Source organism: Sapajus apella, unplaced genomic scaffold (genome assembly GCF_009761245.1).
Source record: "Sapajus apella isolate SASKATOON/1434 unplaced genomic scaffold, GSC_monkey_1.0 scaffold48, whole genome shotgun sequence".
NCBI lineage: Eukaryota > Metazoa > Chordata > Mammalia > Primates > Cebidae > Sapajus > Sapajus apella.
In genome coordinates, this window is record NW_022436988.1 from 16005366 (window position 1) to 16026358 (window position 20993).

The 20993-nt window shown below is 44.1% G+C and overlaps 1 protein-coding gene across 2 annotated transcripts in view; it reads left to right on the forward strand.

The window, feature by feature from the left end:
• Nucleotides 1-20993, forward strand: part of PRKCA (protein kinase C alpha) — a 492002-nt gene that overhangs the window by 260214 nt on the left and 210795 nt on the right. The gene's annotated exons all lie outside the window — the stretch shown is intronic.

A 20993-nucleotide genomic window follows, 5' to 3' on the forward strand; every position in this document is an offset into this window, starting at 1 on the left:
GGCGGTGTATAGTCTATGGATTTGGACAAATGTGTCATGGCCCATATTCCCCATTATAGTGTCATACAGACGATCTTCACTGCCCTAAAAATCCTCTGTGCTCCACCTGTTCTTCCCTCTCTCCCATCAACCGCTGTTCCTTCTGTTGCCTCCACAGTTTTGCCTTTTCTGGAATGTCATATAGTTGAAGTCCTGCAGTATGTAGCCTGTTCAGATTGGCTTCTTTCACTTCGTAATACGCACTTTAGTCTCCTCCAAGCCTTTTCTTGGTTTGGTAGCTCATTTCTTTTTAGTGCTAAATAATATTCCATCATCTGGGTGTAACCTGGTTTATCCATTCACCTGTTCAAGGGCATCTTGGTTGCTTCCAAGTCCTGTGCTCTTTTAAGATTTCAGTTTTCTCTAAGTTTGACCTTGATGTGACAAGGTGGGAAGGGCCATAAAAAATATCATTCTTTTTCTCCTGTTGACTTAGTGCCTGAGTAATCCAGACAGTGCTGAGCCATATGGTTCACTCCAGGAGCAATAGGCTCTATGAGGCTGTTGAACAGTTGAAATGAGGCTGGTCCAAATGGAGATGTTTGTACTTTCTGTGCAGATGCACACTGGATTTCAGACTTAGTATAAACAAGAGTGTAAAATATCTAATAATTTCTTACAACAGTCATGTATAGAAAGGATTAGATATGTTGGATTATATAAAACATTTTGAAATTATTGAACTTGTTTCTTTTTAATATATATATATATATTTTGACAGAGTCTTGCTCTGTTGCCCAGGCTGGAGTGCAATGGCGCCATCTCGGCTCAATGCAGCCTCTGCCTCCCGGGTTCAAGCGATTCTCCTGCCTCAGCCTCCCAAGTAGCTGGGATTACAGGGACCCACCACCAGACCTGGCTGATTTTTGTATTTTTAGTAGAGATGAGATTTTACCTTGTTGGTCGGGCCGGTCTTGAACTCCTGACCTCAGGTGGTCTGCCTGCCCCGACATCCCAGAGTGCTGGGATTATAGGCGTGGCCACCACACCCAGCCTCTTTGTAATTTTTTAATGAGACTACTAGAAAACTGTAAATTACCAAAAGCTCCCATCATGTTTCTGTTGGGCAGTGCTACTGGAGGAAAGAGGAATGCTTGGCTTTTGTCCACGGTGCCGCATTAAGGATGTTATTCAGCTGAGGTTTCTCAGGCACCTGCTATGTGCCAAGCACTGTTGAATCACTTTAGATAATTCGGTGATTGAAAGAAAGTCTATGACTTTGTGGGTTTTAGTACATTAGATTTGAATATCATTAAAGTACTTTGGCGGGTTTTCTCCACGGTAGGACTTCTCTTTTTAAAAGACCAGTGCCTCAGGAAAGAAAAAGGGGGCCTTAGGATAGAAATACTCCGGTTCTCTTTGTGGTCCCAACACTAATTACGGGTGTGACTTTTGGCAGTTCCCTACCCATTAAGCCTTGGTTTCCTATCCGTAAAATGGGACTAAGTAATTCCTCTCGTAGAGTGCTGCTTGTGCAACTTGGGGTCAGAATGGGTACTCCGGAAGTGATTCCTACCCAGCCGGCATCCCTTCCTGGAGCACTGCAGCTTTGGGATTCCTGTCTTCCCTGCCCAGTTCTTACAGCTCCCAAGGGCACGCAGAGCCGGGGAGAGCAGCTCTGAAGTTCAATTTGCATTGTACCTTCTCCATTTACATTTCTTGACCTTTCCCTTTCTCAACCAGCATTCCCCAGCGGGGTATCTGTTTTCTAACCCACCTAGCCTCTTGCTGAATTTTAATCCCAGCTCTGGCTATAAAAGCCTTAAAGCAAAATGTGAATTGTAGCTCCATAATTATAATGTGGGACTTTCTGTATAAAACGAAGTTGCTCTAGCAGGAAGCCAGGGCTACGAATCAGTAGCAGTTTCAGGATGCGTGGCCTCTTTTTGGCATAGGAGGTCCCTTTTTCTGCCCAGCGGTGGTATTTCTTCCAACATCTGTGCAGGTTGAAGTCTGGTGAGAGCTGATGCTAAAAGAAATGTACTAATGGAATGCACAGGTATTACCTCTCTCTGGTCCAAATCCCTGTGTGCTCTCCTGCCTTGGTAGATGACTTGGCAAGATGTAGACACACTCGGAACCTGTTTACCATTTTCTATAAAGGCCTTGCCTGTAGCCCATTGATCTACCCACTATGTATATTCATTTTAATGCTCTTTTTGAGTCTGTTGACTACCCTGGGAAATCAGACTTGCCTACCACAGCCCTAGTCCTCAAGTGTCTTGCCTGCAATGAGGTTATCTGGCCTATTAGAATTAAGTGCTAAAATGCAGGATGGGGGTGGCACCTGCCAGCTGTTTGTGACTAGCCCTGAAGATGTTGGAGATTTAAATTTTAGATGGATTGTTGTAGCTGCAAGGGATAGGAAGGATAGGTGGGTTATGCAGAATCCTTGGGTACCTTGTCTTCCTGGACCCCCTGTTAGTACCCTTGGGCTAAGATACACTGTTGAACACACTCCTTCTGTGGCCCCTTTCAGATCTGTTGATGATGCCTGGATTCCTTCTTTCAGAGTGACCCTGCCCAGTCCCAGGGAAGGGGCAGATGGGCTCTGTTGCTCGTCTCAAAGTTCCCTTACTTTATTTCTTTTGAGGTTTTATCAGTGCAGAAGTGGAAAGAAGATGAATGCCATTTGCTTTAGAAATAGTTTCTGTGTTTTAGGGAGAAAGAAGCAGAGAATATACTTTTAGTTGAGCACACTTTAAAATAACAGTAAGAAAGACTTGTTAGAAGACAGGCATTGTGAAGAACTGTTTTTTTGCAAAGATTTTCCCCGCTTTGGGTAATGAGAACTTGTGCCCTCCTGCATGTTGTATTTCATGGGCCTTAGATCAATGGGAATTTTTTTTTTTTCCAGGAAAAGGTAACCTACTAAGTATAGTCGTAACCTACCAGCATGAAATGTAATCATTTATTAGACCAGACTGTTTGTTAATTCAGTAGTGTGTCTTAAAAAAGAGCCACCCTCAAATTCAAAGTAGAAATAGATTCTTCATTCTACTCCTTTTTGACATCTGATTTGCATTCCTGGTCTCAATGCAGGTGCCCCTACTGTTCAGTGTTTGGGACACAGCCTCCGAGTAAGTCCAAGGAGAGCTCAGGGTTAGGCAGTATTGGCCATGAGCCCCTTGCCAGCCTCCCAGGGACTTTGAGAGGGGATGTTTGGGGGAAGATGCTTAAGGAAAGGGTGTTTTGTAATTTAGAGAGAAAAAGGAAATTTACCACATAGAAAATGAAATCCTCAATGGGAATATTAGAAAATATAATTGTCACATTATGTAACGTTTGGACATTTTCCACCGCCAGTAAGAATGCATCCTTTTCTTAATTTTAAAATATGGAAAAGGTCGACCTTTATGCTACCATAAGAAAAATCAAGGGAAAAGGAGGTTTTACGCATGATGGGAAACTTGGCGTCATTATTTAGCTCAGTATGGAAAACAGCCACAGGAATATAAGGCAATTAATTCCTCTAAGTGTGAAATGTAATCTTGAAAAAATAGGAAACAGGCGCTGAGGTGATGAGATAAGACAAGCAGGGTGTTGTGCAGTGGCACCGAACAACTTCTGGAATGTTCCAGAACGTGGCTTTGTAGCTGGAGAGGGCCTCCTGGCTTCTGTGTGGCGACCGAGACTGACCCCTGCTGGCGGGTTGTTGCTAAACCATGGCTGTTAATGAAGCAGGCATAGCCCCTTAAGCAGGAGATCCTGCCAGGACACAGGCAGGCCTGTCTCCCAGGCCATGCCTTGCACCAGCCCTGGATGCTGTTGCCTGAATTCCCAGTGGGAAAGAAAATGGACTCAGCAGTTTTTAGTGTTTTGGTCTCAGTTTCCACCATTCCTCCCCTTTCCCAGTCTGGGATGTCACTGTTTGCTCTCTCCTCCCTCCCCTCTGTTACCTCAAGGTTTCATGGAAATAAAAAAGCCCTGCCAACATCACAGAGAGGCAGAAAATTCCACCTGGAGCCAGACACTTGAGAAATTTGATGCCAGGGTACTCTGTGTTTAGGAAAATATCCATATTAGGTTTAAGAAGTATTTGAAAAATTCCTATAAGTGAAAATCAGATGGGAAGAAATAAAAAAACCTGAGTTCATGCCATGACTGTGATACAACCAAGATCTTTGTGAGCCAGTGGATGGGGAAATGAGATAATGTACGATATTTGTATGTGTTTCCTGGAAAACTTCTTAAACAGATTATAAAAAGCACTAAGCGTCAGGGAAAATGCCCAACAGTGGTATTTCTTCCAACATCTGTGCACCAAGGAAAATGTTAATACATTGGACTATTCTTAAATAATAGACCAGCCGAGGCCTGGCATGGTGACTCATGCCTGTAATCCCAGAACTTTAGGAGGCCGAGGCAGGCAGATCACTTGAGGTTAGGAGTTCGAGACCAGCCTGGCCAACACAATGAAACCCCGTTTCTAGTAAAATTACAAAAAGTAGACAGGCATGGTGACACACACCTGTAATCCCAGCTGCTTGGGAGGCTGAGGCATGAGAATTGTTTGAAGGCAGAGGTTGCAGTGAGCTGAGATGGCACCACTGCACTCTAGCCTGGGCAACAGAGCAAGACTGTATCTCAAAAAAAAAAAGTAGACTCACAGAGTCTACGTTTTTCATCAGCTTGTTCTGGGAGCTGCTGTTGGGTGCTGGTGAGTAGGAATTCCCAGTTTAGGAAGCTTAAGTCCTGGTGCTGGGTCATCCGCTTGTTGTTCAGCAGGGTATTGGAGGCCAGGAAGGCTGGCCCTACAGAAACCAGCTGTCATCAGTGTACTCACTGGTGTTGCCATGGAAAGCTCATTGGTATAGCTGGTGTGGAGCTAATGAAGTAGGGATGTTTTTAAAATGAAATTTTAAAAATGGGATTTGAGAAGTACATAAACAGTTCCTTGTGGCATAAAATGACATTATAATCATTTAATTTTGAGATGATTTACAAATCATTTCCTGATGTTCCACTTTCTACAGCTTACCAGTCAGGAAAAAGGATAATTTTGTGGGAGTCAATGAAGTGATGAAATTGAGAACAAAGCCTTTCATCTTTGGGCTTACACTTCCGTATTCCTAACAGAGTTAGGCAAGGATACGTAGGTAAATCAAAGACTGAAAACTTAAGGCCTTTGGAAATTTTTGTCTGGGTACCTTTTTAAGGGCATCTTTTTCATCTTAAAGCTAAGCCTTCAATTGCCAAGCAGTAGTTTTTAAATAAATGAGGCTAGTCAATGGGATCTACATTTAAAAAATCTTAACCACAAGTAACACTCTACACAAAAACCAATTACAGATAAGTAGTAGGCCTAATTGTAAAGCAATAAAAATGTTGTAGAAAATGACAGATGGAGAACACGTTTATGAAGTTGAGGTACAAAGTCATTTCTTAAACAGGATGTAAATAGCACTAACCATAAAGGAAAAGATTAATATATTGGATCATAATTAAAATTTGGCGGTTTTGTTCATTAAAACATTAAAGAATGAAAGACTGATATTTCGGGAAGATATTTGCTAAACTTATACCTATTAAGGGGCTTGTGTCCTGAAGTTTAAAAATAAAAGAAGGTCAGGCATGGTGGCTCACAGCTGCAATCCCAGCCCTTTGGGAGGCCAAGGCAGGTTGATTGCCTGAGGTCAGGAGTTCGAGACCAGCCTGGCTAACATGGCAAAATCCTGTCTCTACTAAAACTACAAAGATTAGCTGAGCATGGTGGTGGGCACCTGTAGTCCTAGCTACGTGGAAGGCTGAGACAGGACAATCACTTGAACCCAGGAGGTGAAGGTGGAGGTGAGCCAAGACTGTGCCATTGTACTCCAGCCTGGGCAAGAAAAGCAAAACGCCATCTCAAAAAAAAAACCAAAACCCAAAAAAACTCCTCCTACAGATCAGTAAGAAAGAAACAATCCAGTAGAAAAATGGGGCGGGGTGGGGGGAGATTTGTAAACTTCCTGAAAGAGGGTATAAAAATGGACAATAAACATAAAGTGTTCAACCCAGCCCATCAAGGGAATGCAAATTAAAACTGCAGTGTGTGTTACCAGCAGTCGTAGAATAAAATAAAAAAGACCACAGTACTAAGTGTTGGTAAGGACATGCTACTGGTGTGCAAATTGCTATAACCACTTTAGAAAACTGTCAGTATTGACTAAAGCTGAATACACACTCCCATCACACAGCAATTCTTCTCCCGAGTGGATACCCAAAAGAAACGTGCATGTGTACACCAAAAGTCATGCCTCAAATGTTGACAGCAGTATTACTCATAATTGCCTTAATCTGGAAACAACTCAGATGTTCCTCACATGTGGAATGGATTTTTTGTATAATACTATCATGGGGGACTGTACAGCCCCAAATGAAACTCCTATTATGTGCAACAAAAGTGGGATTCTTGGCAGCGTAATACTGAGAGAAAGAACCCAGGCACAGAGTTATGTTTTCTGTATATAAAGCTCAAAAAGAAACAATACTTATCTGTAGTTCCTAGGGGTCGAGATAACCACTTCTGGCTGGGAGAAGAGTGACTGGAACAGGCACAGGGGGACTTCTGAGGCTCTCGTTCCGTTCTGATGATGGATGGGTCTGTGGATACACAGGCGAGATTATGTTGTGAGAATCCATCAGGCAGCACGTTATGACTTGTGCATGCAAAAAATGTATGTTAAATCTAATAAAAAGTGCTTATTTTAGAAATGCTTTCAATGTGTACAACCATGATATATCAATAGAAAAAATAAAACACTTTAAAATTTCTAAAAAAATTTTTAAAAGCAATGCCTTCAAACACCCAAGCTACTGTGCAGCCTGTTGCTAGTGTTTCTGATGCCTGCGAAGCATGGGAGAGGAGGAGAAGGTGCCAGTGAGTAGAGAGTGAGATCGTGATATTGCTAAATCACTTTCTTAGGGTGTGAAAGACTCTGCCTGAGCTCTTTTTGGGGCTTTTCTGCCATGCCTTACTAGTTTTGGCAGTTTTCCTATTAAAATTGTATGTAATGTCTTGATATAACTGTGCTCGTCTGGAACTGTGTATTTAAATAGCTGTAAACTTCTCAACCCAAATTGTGGGAATTAAATTTCCATTAGCAGATTGGCAGCATAATCTGGTGGGCTGTTCTCTGGGCCCAAAGCCAAGAGTCCTGGGTTCTAATTACAGCTTCCAGTCCTGACCTGGGGCATGTCACTCGGCCATTCTCTGTGGGTAACTTCCCCCAAAATAATATTAAAGCTACATATGGAAATCGTATCCACCCACCTCTAAGGTTGCTGTGAAGATAAGGCAAGATAATATCTGTGAGCACTGTTTGTAAATTGTAACTGCAGGGTCAAAAATCCGCTTGCATAAAGCACACATTCCAGAGGGGTTCTCATCATGTTTACATAAACTTCTTAAATTTTGTACTGAATGTCTGTAGACATGAAGATGTGAAAACAACAAAACTTCAGTGAAAAAATAACCAACGGAATGGAGGAATTCTGGAGAAATCGTAATGTGTAGTGTTTTCCCATTCATCTTGTTACAACTCGTGTACTTATTTCTGTGTTTCATGTTATTAACTGACCATGTTGGATGGCTGAATATACAGGAGAGACGCTGGTTCAGGAAATTATCAGTTTTTAACCCATATTTCAAAAGTAATTCTTGTCGGTATATACAAATATGTTGAAATTTCATGATTTGCCTTTTAACAAATTACAACATGCCACATTAGGAATAAGTTTGACACTGCTTAATCATTTTAACTCTTATTATCATTAAAATTTGCAGCGTTCTCCTTCATGGAAGGAAAAGTTAATTTGCTGGCGCCTTTAGTCAAATTAATTGATCAGGAAAAAATGCTATGTACTTAACTGAGAAAGAGAAAAAAATTTGTGTTTCAATAAACTTATTTGATTGAACAACCTTCCTCAATGAATGTTTTAGAAATTGCTTTTTTCAGAAAACAAACTATTGATCTAGGCAAGTGGCTTAAAAACTTTTGTTTGACATAGACATATACTCTTGCAAATAAAACCTTTCACGAATTCTGGGTCTGTAGGTCTCAAAAAAGACCACTCTTAAGCGGGAGTGAGCGTGGAGGGGGTAGAAAAAGCGGTGGTAGATCTTGCCACTGAGTGTTTTGCTGTTGAAATGAAAAGCCTGTTGGATGCCATGGAAAGCCACGTAACCATCACTCTGCGTGATGGTGCAGGGAATGTTCTGTGTGTGGTTATATTATGTTGACGTTCCATCTGATGTGCCACTGCACACAATTCTGTCTGATAGGCCACTCCTTATAATTGGGATGCTGTCTGTTCACTTAGCTGACAGAGGTGGGATTCAGGGGCTGTGGTGTCTGATGCTGTGATCCTAGGCAAGGTAAGTGCCTAATATCTCTAGATGCTGATAGATTAAGCTTTGATTGAATTTATAGTTTCCAGAATGAGTATTGTACTTTGAGAGGCTGCAAAGAGTATCAGGCTGGGCACAGTGGCTCACGCCTGTAATCCCAGAACTTTGGAAGACCGAGGTGGGCAGATCCCCTGACATCAGGAGTTCAGGACCAGCCTGGCAGACATGGCGAAACCCCATCTTTACTAAAAATACAAAAATTAGTTGGCTGTGGTGGCATACGCCTGTAATCCCAGCTACTCAGGAGGCAGAGGCAGGAGAATAGCTTGAACCCGGGAGGCAGAGGTTGCAATGAGCCAAGATTGCACCATTACACTCCATCCTGGGCTATAGAGCAAGACTCCGTTTCAGGAAGGGAAAAAAAAAAAAAAAAAGAATATCAGTAACAGAAAATATCCAAGATGAACCACCTTTCCAGAAACGTTAACCTCTTAACCACTGAGACCTTCCTGAGACTTTTTTTTTTTTTTTTTTTTTGAGACAGAGTCTCTCTCTGTCACCCAGGCTGGAGTACAGTGGTGCAGTCACAGCTCACTGCAGCCTTAATCTCCTTGGCTTAAAAGACCCTCCCACCCATCCTGTGTGCCTGTAGTCCCACCTGGGGCTAGAGGTGCACAACACCAGGCCTGGATAACTTTTTGATTTTTTTATAGAGGTGGAATCTTGCCGTGTTGCCCAGGCTGGTCTCAAACTCCTGGGCCGAAGCGATCCTCCCACCTTGGCTTCCTAAAGTGCTAGGTCACGAGCCACCGCACCTGGCCCCGAGACTTTTTTGACTAAAGTATTTTAAAATGTTATATGCTTTTAAAAACTAGTTTTTGCTGTAGTATGAGATAATTATCTCTCCCTTTTTGAGTAAATTTCAATAAAAAATACAGAACAGTGATATGGGAGTTGGGGAGGCCCTTACTGCCAAATACGGAGAGCTACCTCCCCCGCCCCGCCCTGCCGCCGTTTCTGAAAGGATTCCAAGAACTGCCGGCTTGCGAACTTTTCAAAGTATGTGTTTGTTTTTGTGAGTTTGTAAGAGCTCCCTTCTGTCTACAGAGGAATTTTTTAATGAATCCCTCCTCTCATGACATTTTACATAGAAATGTGTGGTTCTTGGGCTGAGCTCATAAGATAAACTCTGGGAAATAATAATAAAATTATGGACAAACCAAAATAGAAAGCAGCTCCTGTCTCAAGGTGAGTTCAGCAGTTGTCAGTGGATAAAAGGGGCTTGTCGTGAGCAGCTAAGCCCACACTCCTGAAATGCCTTTTCATTGTAAGAATGAAAACGGGAGATAAAGGAGTTTTTCTTACAAGTGATTCCAGCTTGCCTGCCTACTGCACTATGAGCAACAGATAGAGGCCAATTTTAAAACCTCCATGACTGAATTACACCCCCAAAACTTGTTATCTGTTCGTTTTCTGCTGAAATCAGGAAGACGTGGGTCATTCATATCAAGTAGAATACAAAAGAGAAAAGGAGTACCTAAATGCAACCATCTTTTTTAGGCTCAGTTGGAAAAGTGTCTATTTTCTAATTATAAAGATACTGCATGCTCATTACCCGAAGTTCTAACAGCATCAAAAAGAATGAAAAATATAAGATCACCCAAAATTCAGGGAAAAGGTTGTTATAATGATGTTGACAATCATTTATAACAAAGCGTAACATTATTCGTTGACTTTATGCTGTGTTGTTGTTTTTAACAAGCTACGTGTAGCTTCCTAAGTATGATTTTTCATTTTGAAGTGCCACATTTACCCACCAGAATATACACTGAATTCATAAAAATATTCCATGTTTTCAAAAGATGAAATACAACCTGTAAATAAACACCTAGAAAAATGACCTCACTGGGCACAGGAGCACATGCCTATATTCTCAGCTACTTGGGAGGCTGAGGTGAGAGGATCACTTGAAACCAAAGACTTTGAGACCAGCCTGGGTAACACAGTGAGACTCCCATCTCTAACAGATAAATTAGTTTGGCCAGGTACAGTAGCTCATACCTGTAATCCTAGCACTTTGGGAGGCCTAGGTGGGCGGATCACCTGAGGTCAGGAGACCAGTCTGGCCAACATAGTGAAACCCCGTCTCTACTAAAAATGCAAAAATTAGCCAGGCGTGGTGGCGCATGCCTGTAATCCCAGCTACTTGGGAGGCTGAGGCAGGAGAATCACTTGAACCCAGGAGGTGGAGGTTGCAGTGAGCCGAGAACGCATCATTACACTCCAGCCTGAGCAACAAGAGCAAAACTCTGTCTCAAAAAAGATAAAATAAAACTTATGAATTGTTTACTTCTGGAATTTTCCTTTTAATATATTCAGACTGAGTTTGACCACAGGTAATTGAAACTGGAAAGCAAAACCACACATAAAGGGACTACTTGTAAACATTGCCTGTTAACCACCTTATGCATTGCTGTGAAGACTGAATGGAGTAACATCTAAGGGCAGTGTCTGGATAGAGTAAACCAGCACCCATGTGAGATGATACTCTTTTTTTTTTTTAATTGAGATGGAGTCTCACTCTGTCACCCAGGCTGGAGTGCAGTAGCACAATCTCGGCTCACTGCAACCTCCGCCTCCTGGGTTCGAGTGATTCTCCTGCCTCAGCCTCCCAAGTAGTTGGGATTACAGGTGCATGCCACCACACCTGGCTAATTTTTGTACTTTTAGTAGAGATGGGTTTCACCATGTTGGCCGGGATGGTTTCAGTCTTTTGATGTCATGATCCGTCCACCTTGGCCTCCCAAAGTGCTGGGATTATCCACGTGAGCCACTGCACCAGGCCAGATGATGGTTATAGTGTTAGTATTAGCACATAAAACTTAGAAACAAATATTCATCTAATTGGAATAAACGCAAAATAAATTTTAAATGGAGGCTGTGAAGACTGTCATAAAACAGCTGATTACAACACAGTGTTTTAAATATAAGGATACCAAATTTTATGTGCACGGTTGCTATATCTCTACAGAAGGATATATGCATAGGAAGATGAAGGAAAAGGAGATTTATTCCACAGTGATAGCACCAGCTTCCATGGTGACTGACAAAGCGTGAAGAAGCTTGGGTGTTGGCCTCTTGAAATTAATTTAAAGCGTGAGACAGAGTTAAGCCCACACTATAGAGCCCATTAAGGTGAAGAAAGAGCTTGATAATTCTGGACCAGTCTATAATTTGAAATAAATGTCTTTCGAAATGCCAGAGCCAATGGCTCTTTACTGCAGCATGTAATTTGCTTCCTATTGATTTTTGCAAGGTGCTTGAGGACTTTTTTCATGCTGAAATTTTATTTCTGCTGTTTGCAGGACAAGAGAAATTTGATGGCCGTGTATGACTTGACCAGGCTTGAAATTTCACTTTATCTGATGGCTCAGCTAGTCATATATAAATTAGTGGGTTCAGTGGGGAGCACACACATGGTCAGCAGCTGTAGCCCGTTCCTGTCTCCTGAGTGAGGAGCATTCATGCAGTTCTTTTCATTTAGAAAGGGCTTAGGGAGGATTTATGTGTTAACTGCCTCTCATTTCTGTTCTCAAACTCTTGTTTTCTCTATGGAAAATGGTGATGTACTTTTTTTTTTTTTTTTTTTTTTTTTTTTTTGAGAGAGGGTCTTGCTCCTTCACCCAGGCTGGAGTACAGTGGTATGATCTTGGCTCACTGCAGCCTCTGCCTCCTGGGCTCAGGTGATCCTCCCACCCCAGTCTCCCAAGTTGCTGGCACTACAGACAGATACCATCACACCCAGATAATTTTTGTATTTTTGGTAGAGATGGGGTTTGGCCATGTTGCCCAGGCTGGTCGCAAACTTCTGGGCTCAAATGATCTTCCTGCCTCCGCCTCCCAGAGTGCTGGGATTACAGACGTGAGCCACTGTGCCTGGCCCTGTGATGCACTTTTGATCACAGTGGTGTTTGGTCAAAGGAGTTAAAAGATGGTGGAATAAATAGGCTTGTAGGCTAGGGAGCACCCAGAAGGGACACCTGGTCTTCTGTGAGAGTCCAGAGGGGGGAATCTTTGCATCCCTCGCTCACACTGGTCAACGCCGAATTTCTACTCTGACGTCCACTCCTGGTTTTGGCCTGAGAGGTGCAAGCTCCCTTTCCAGAGTAGAGTAAGCAGATGGTGTTTCTGAGCAATGAGGGTTGTGGACTGAGGCCTGGAAAAGGGAATCCCTTGAGATGAGTCCTCCATAGTAGCCAGGTTGCCACCGTGACTTCTGGCTCTCCTGACTCAGGCCACCTTTAGTCTGTTTTCCTGCAGGTGCTGAAAGGGCTCAGCCCCTGGCCTGTTCCAGACCTCGAGCTCAGCTGGCCTGCACTTTGGCCCTGGTTACAGCTTGGGGATCTGCTTTGTTTCCAGCCCAGGGTGTTGTGTAGTTTGTATGGGAGTGAACTACATCTTTTTAAAAATACATTTCCTTCTTTTCTTTTTTATTGTGTTCGTGTATCTAGAGCTAAAGGAGAGGTCCACAGCATGAGCTTATGCTTCACCTTAATCAGAGGCCCCACCACATTATCCTTAGATCAGAGAGTGACACTGGATGAGGACAGGGCGGAGGGTAAGGCTGTTCCTAGCCCGTTTCCAGATGCCGCATGAGTCATCGTTTTCAATCCTGTGCACTTAGCTTCCTACCCCCATCACCCTGACACCCCCTCAGAAGCTGCCGCACACCTGCTCTGTGCCATGGACCAGCCGGAGTGCAGGGTTTGTGTCATGCGCCCCCTCTACCCCGTGAGCTCTTTCTTTAACCTTTCTCTAGCAGCTCCTCCTCAGCCCCCTTTGAAATGCCAGATCCAGAAGCTGTGTTTCCCTTCCTGAGCCAGCTAGCAAGAGACTGAGTTAAAAAAATAAAACAGGTCAGGCACGGTGGCTCACACCTGTAATCCTAGCACCTTGGGAGGCTGAAGTGGGTAGATCGTGAGGTCAGGGGTTTGAGACCAGCCTGACCAATATGGTAAAACCCTGTCTCGAAAATAAAACAAAAAAACCCTCATTGTCTCCCTTTAACGTTTGCCTTTCATCTTGTCCCAGGGTCGGGGCATCCACTTAGGCTAGCACTCTGGAAAGACACCTCACCTGCACAGGTAGGGCCCAGCAGGTTGGCTCAGGCTTCTGTACATGGTCATGTCCACGTGGGTTTGTCCTTGGAAACCATCCATCTCCAGGGAGCCTCAAGTCCTTAGCGAAGGATAAAGGGGAAGGGGAATGTAGCATGAGCGAGTCTTTCTGTTTATATTCACTGCCCGAAAATGATGATGGTTCAGGAAGTGCACCTTCTGGGCATGGTGGTCTCAGCAAGCCTTAAAACCATGTGGTCAGCAAGAACAAAACATGTGTAAGGCTGCGAATGTACCTGGGGCTGGTTTGGTTTGCACAGACTACCCCTTCCTCTGAGTGGTGTGTAAATAAGAAAGAAAATAGTAAACCTGCCCCCCTGCCAAGGCATTCTAAAGAAGTAGAATGAAGTAGAATGGTGTACCATTGAGTGTAGAAGACAGTGCATCCTGGGCCTGTGGTTCTTGTCCTCTTCATCCAGATCTGTGACTGTCGTGGGAGTGTCCTAACTGGCCACCTGTCTCTGGTCTTATCCCTCCTCCCAGCCGCCCTCTGGCCCCCTTGCACTGTGGGTCATGTTCCCATGTTTCAACCTTCCGGTGGCTCCCTGTGCAGCTTGCCGGGCAGGCCTCTGTGCACTGACTGTGGGCATCCTTTCCAGGCCCACCGTTGCTTCTCACCTCTGCACTCGCAAGAGGCTATGTGTGCTTCTGTGTGAACTGTGGCCTGTTGGGGCTCTCTTTGTCTGAGGGGGCTGCCGCTTTCTGCCTGGAGCAGGTGCACCTGTGCGTTCCCTATTAAGTACAGCCCCCACTTTGGTGCTGGCGCACAACAGAATGCAAGAGAAGTGGCTTTGCCTGCCATCGGACAGACTGGTAAGGAAGACAGACATCAAACTAGTCATCATGGCCATAATTACATAATTAACCCTTGTGACAAGAGCCCTGAAGTAGTGGGAAAGAGGATGATCAGGGTCAAGGATGGCCTTCCTGAGGCATGATTACCTCTTCACATCCTCATACGACACTGCAGGGAAGGTGCTTTTACCATCCCCACTGCACACATGTGGAAACTGAGGCACCGAGAGGCCAGTGGGCCAGTGGGCATCCCTGAGCTCATGTGGCTGGTAGGGTGGTGGGATTTGAACCCCGGTAGTCTGGTTCCAGGATCAAGCAGTCACTGCAGCATCTTGCTGGGATCTTGAAAGAAGGCTTCGTGACTGGAACTGAAACCAGGGAGCTAAGCCTGGAAGGCAGAGGCAGGGCCAGGGAGATGGTTTAGGGGGACCTGCTGTGTTTCAACTTAGGGAGTGAGTGATGGTATTTGCATTTTTATGTGATCAGATTTGATTGTGAGGACAGTGGATTGAAGGAGGCAGAGAGAGGAATTATACACCATAGGTTAAAAAAAATTGGGGAGATTGGACTTCCCTCCTTCCTTCACCTGGTGCTTTCTCCCTGTCCTTCAAGACCTGGTACAGGTGTCACTTTCTGTCTTTGGCTCGCTCGCTCTCTCTACACTGGAGATCCTCAAGATCAGGGGAGCTGTCTTGGCATCTATCAGGGTTTCTTATGCGCAGGGAGTTCTCTATAAATAGATGAAAGCAATGGAGGGAAAATAAAGTTATAAAGCTCAGAAGCAAGATGTTTTATTGAGTAATTTAACTTTTCAACTTCATAACTGCGATGAGACTTTCACAGTGCAAGCTGCCTGCAGCTGATACTTTACTTGTAGAGTACCAGTGGTCTGTTTTTCAAGCTAAAGTTTCCATTTCCTTATTAGCATGAGTGACCAGGATTACTCCCCTAGCTCCACATTCTTAGGGAGTCAAGAGGTCGCTTTCTGCAGGCCAGTCTGCTGCAGCATTCCTGACTCAGATCTCAGAGACCCTGGGACTTTGCAGTGCTCTGCAAAGCTGGGAGGGCTGGCCCTGGGGGCTGGCTGGGATGGGAACAGGCTGCCCCTTTTGGCTCTCCTCATAGGCCTGAGAGCCACATGGTCCCACAGGAGACACTGAGCCATGTTTGAGCTCCGCCTCCAGGCTTCCATACGTTCTCAGCATCTCAGCAATCCAAGGACAAGCACATCAGCTTTTGTGTTGCTAAATGTAAGAAAGTTGCCCATGTTTTAATGTAAACTTTACTGACATTTAAGCATGCATACTTCATAAAAAGTACAAAATTGTAAATGTGCAGTAAAATGGGTTTTCGCCAACTGAATACACTTAGAGCAAAACATGCCCAGATTTGCACCCAGATCAGGAATGTGATGCCACCCTGCATCCTTCTTGCTTCCCTTCTGTTTACTGCAATGCTCACAAAGGTAACCTCTGTCATTGCTTCTAACAGCCTGGATTAATTTTGCCTGTTTTTTGAGCTGTCTACCTATGGAATCATACAATGTGTAGAGACGATGTAGGTTTAAGATGAGATTTTTTTTTCTGATGTTTTATCCCATGTTTCTAGAAATAATAGAGATAACACAAGTGGAAAGACAGTCGCACAGTCTCATGAGAGGAAGGTTATCCATCAGGGGTCGAACCATGCTTGGCACAGAGCCGCTTGTTAGTATTTAGCAGCAATTATAATGACTGTGTTGTTTATAAATTGTTTTATGAGTACATTAGTGTGTTGTTTATTTTTTATCGTCAGCGACAGAGTGATTCTCCTAAGTAAATGTTCTGGATCAGTGGTAAGCAAACTTTTTCAGCCAACGGCCAGAAAGTAAATATTTTTGGCTTTGCAGGCGCATATGGTCTTTGTCGCAACCACTCAATTCTGCTTTTGGGATGCAAAAGCTGCCACGGACAATATATGCACAAATGAGGCTGGCTGGGCTCCAGAAAGCTGGATTTATGGACACTGAAATGTGAAGTTCATATGATTTTCACTTGTCACAAAATATTCTTCTTCCAACTTTATTTTTAACTTGAACCATATCTGTGAGGGAATCTTTCTGAGGTTTTTAAACACTGATCTGCGTTCTCAGGATGAGCTAAGAACATTTTCTTGATAAATACGGGCAACGTCGTATAATAAAACATGGAAACCCTGGCACTGCCCTTTTGCTGTGTCTCTCTGGGCAAATTTTCACTTCTCTGGGACTGTTCCATCTTCTATGGGATGGGGATAATAGGCAAGACATTTGGCTATTTGCCCCAGGAAACAAATAGTTGTTTGTGAATGGAACCCCACCTGCAGAGTCACAGAGGATCCTGGTTGGTCAGTGTCCGGGCTGTGGCAGTTGTTAAATATTTTGAATACCATCTCGGTCAAGGCATCCTCTCTACCTAGGTCTTGTATGCACCATGCCCAGCATTTGCCTTGTATGTAGCAATTGCCGTTTCCCCTCCTGCTATGGAAATGGCTGTGGGCATTCTTGGCTAAGAGGGACACTTGGTTTCTATATTAACTCCCCCGGATTCAAGGACTTCTTTCTATGCTGCAGATGGAATAGCCTTATCCGAAATGCTTGGAACCAGATGTGTTTTACATTCAGATTTTTGGATTTGGGGTTTGATACGGTTTGGCTCTGTCCCCACCCAAATCTCATGTTGAATTGTCATCATCCCCATGTGTCAAGGGCGGAGCCAGGTGGAGAAAACAGAATCATGGAGGCAGTTTCCCCCATACTGTTCTCATGACAGTGGAGAAGTCTCATGAGATCTGATGGTTTTATAAATGGGAGTTCCACTGCAGAAGCTCTCTTCCCTGCGCCACGTAAGATGTGACTTTGCTTCTCATTCACCTTCCACCATGATTGTGAGGCCTCCCCAACCATGAGGAACTGTGAGTCCATTAAACTTCTTTCCTTTATAAATTACCCAGTCTTGGGGTATGTCTTCATTAGCAGCATGAGAACAGACTAATACAGGGTTCTCAGCCAGTAGTTTGTATAGCTTTCTATTCCCCTGGTGGCCACCAGGATGTGAGCTGTACCCTCATCTAGCCTACCTTAAAAGTTGGTAGCTCCTCTACCAACTCTACCTTGCTGTTTCTGATTGATAGGCTAATTAAAACTCTCTAAAGCCAGAGGAGCCCTGCATTCTACCCTCAGCTGAGTGTGAGCTCTGTATGGCCTAGGAAGTCAGCATGGACTTGGGGACCAAAGAGCCTGGTGGAATCGCAGCTCTGCCATTGGTGTCCTGTGCCCACTGGGATGTGTTATTTGCCCTCTCTGTTCTTCAGTTCCCTCCTCTGTGAAATGGGGGGAAATAGCATCTACTGCACAGTCGCTGTGAGGATTAGGTGAATTCATGTGTGAGAACATTTCAAACAGTCCAGGAAGCACTATGTAAATAGTTGCTATCATTATTTTTTGTTTTCACTCAAAAAACATTGCTTGGTTCTGATGCTTGCTAAAGATAGTTGAGGTTCCCAGGTATATGACCTCCAGGTTAGAGAAGTTACGTATTAAATGACAGATTTGGTGCAGAGGGGAATCTCGTAGGCTTTGTTTTAGAATTTGATTATTTTCTGTTGTATCTCATTGTCCTCTTTTTAATAGCTCTAGACATCTAATCCTGAGCTAGTCTTTCACCGTTCTGAGACTCATAAAAATTCTGAAATGCAGGGGTTAAGAATGGTCAATCAAGTCTTAAGTGCTTTGCAAAATGAATTTATTCCCATGAGAATTAAAGTGATGTCCTGAAGGAAGTCACAGTTAATGGCTGGTTTCCTTTAGGGAAATATTCTTGAAGAATTATAGTGCTGGTCTCACGTATCTTTGATGGAAACCAAACAACTCCTGGGTTAATGTTTAGTTAAGTGAACCAAAAAAGAAGTATCACTTTGCTTAGTTAGGAGCAGAGGAAAATTAATTATTTGAATGGAGAAATGACGTTTGAAAATGAGAAATAATTATGTTCTAGTGGTGGGATTACGGATGATAAGTATTTTTCTTTTTTTAAAGATGGATTTGCCTTTTAAAAAGGGAAGGGAAAAAAGCCTGAAGCTGTCATAGTCTCACTAAAATAAATGATCTTCACTGCAGTTCTAACATTGTGCAGCTAAGTATCCTAAAATTAAGTCCCACAGCCTAAACTCTCGAATAGGTAAGAATATTCTGAGACACTGGTAACACGTATCTGAAGAGTGCTGGCATTTCGTGCTGTGAGTTTCCTGGGTTGATTTCGGTTTGAGTTCACAGTGCAAGTCTGTTGGGTGGGCAGAAAGGAAGAAACATCACCTTTGGACATGAGTTCCGAGTTCTGTCTGTCGTCTGCGTTCTTCCTTCCCCCACATCGTCCTGGCTTGGCTTCAGGCAAGTCTGTGAGATAAAGGTTGGTGGCTTAGCTTCCTAGGGCTTCTGTAAGAAATTACCGCAATCTGGTGGTTTTAAAACAACAGAAATGTATTGTATTACAGTTCAGTAGTCCAGAAGTCCCAAATCAACATGTCAAGAGGGCCACATTCCCTCCAGAGTCTCAGGGGAAGACCCTTCCTGGCCTCTTTCCACTCCTGCTGGCTTCCATGGTTCCTTGCCTGGTGACTGCGTTACGCCATTCTCAGCAGCTGTCTTCACACGGCCTTCTTCCCTTTGTCTCTGTCAAATCCCCCTCATCTTTTTAAGGACACCAGTCATTCAATTTGAGGCCTACCCTAAATCCAAGATGATCTCGTCTCAAGGTCTTTATTTAACTACACCTGCAGAAACCTTGCTTCTAAATGAAGTGGCGTCGTTCTTCTGCGTTAGTACCTGAGGGTCGTTGCCTAATGCCAAGAAATCAAGGACACGGACACACAAGGAGTGAGTTTAAGAGCAGGAGTTTAATAGGCGAGACGAAGAGAAAAGCTCTCTCTCCTGCAGAGAGAGAGAGGGGCTCCTGAGTACATCTTCCAGTTCCATGGGGAAATGCACGGGGTTTTATAGATGAGCACAAAGAGGCGGTGTCTGATTTACATAGGGCCCAAAAGATTGGTCAGACAGGTGTGCCATTTACATAGCGTAGAGAGAAGCTGGCCCCCGCACCCTAATTTTTTATCATGCAGGTGGGTCCTCAACCTGGCCAGTGCCATGTTGCCTGCTTCTTACTGCACACCTGGTTGACAAAGAAAAGGGAAGATGGAGCCTCCATGTCAGACATGCCTGGCTTCCAGGTAGCTTTTTCCCATCGGCAGAGCTGCCAGCATTCACCCGTGCAAGCGTCTAGCTTGCTCATCTATGTCTGTAGCTCAATTTTACTTGCTGTTCTGCTAGAAAAGGAATGATTTGGGGGCTACTTTCTGTTATAAGGGAAACCTTGCCGAGGACTCTCTTACCCTTGGTAATTGCCTAAATAATTTCTTTCTAGTTCCTGTAGCACAAATAAGGTCACGTTCCCAGGTACTGGGTCTTAAGACTTGGGACCACTACTTAACCCACTGTAGCTGGCCTCACAGATGTCTCAGCTGACCACCAGGCGGGCTTTCCACCCAAGGACGCACTTCCCATTCCCCGCTGCACCAGCAATGTGTGGAGAGAGGGGAGTCACGGAGCAGGGAGCCAGCAGCTTAAGTTTGAAATCCAGTTTCCTGTTCTTGAGACTGGAACCTGCAGGGTGCTATTGAATGTCTCCCAGCCTTGGTTCCTGTCTTGAGTAAAATGAAGGTGATGGTGTCTGCCCCTCTGGGTCACAAGAAGCATGTGGGAGAATATGGGAAAGCAGCTGGCAGGGTGCAGGACAGCAGGAACTCAGTACCTACCCTTGAATCTGAATGCAGTCACTCCAGGCTCTCAATATTAACTTTCTTGCCCTCAGGTGCATGATGTCTGAGGATTAACAAACCTCTTCAGTGAATCCAGATAAATGGGGAGTTGACCTTTCTGGATGACACAGGTTGTTGACCATGAGTTAATATATTCAATGAATTAATATAAAGAGCCTTGGCAGTGCCTGGCACGGCAAAGGGACATATATCTGTGGTTGTCATTGTCATCGCTGTGGTTGCCATTGCTATGGCACCATAACCCTGTTGATCTGAACCAGCAGAGATGACACCTTGAGGTAGCCCCTGGAGATCTCAACCGAGAAGCCCTAAGCCCACCCCCAGGTATGTTGCGAAAGTGGCCTTCTTTCCTTTACCTAACTTGTGACATCCTTCAGTCCAGGACTCAGTATACAGTGGGCCCTCAAAATATAGGATTAACTATTAACTGAAAAACCTTATTCCAGGTGTCCAGGTAATGAGCAGAAGTGGAGTGACTTTCTCCTAATAATCTCTTCAACTGATGTGCTGAGAGTGGAGCTCAACCAGTGGCCACTGCAAAAGACACAGAGCAGGCAAAATTCCCTCTCCTTTTATCAGAAGAAAGAGCTTCTCCATCCTTTCAACCTTGGCCCAGTAATTGGTCCCTTTAGGAGTTAGTGTAAGAAAAGCCACACATGCCTTCGCCAGGCTGAAGTGAGACCTTTAATGGGAAGTTGGGGCTTTATTGATGCCGAGAAACAGAACACTGCTTTGAGCTCAAAATAACTTTTCACTAAACTCCTTCAACAGCTTACTCCCTAGGTGACTCAATGTTTTGC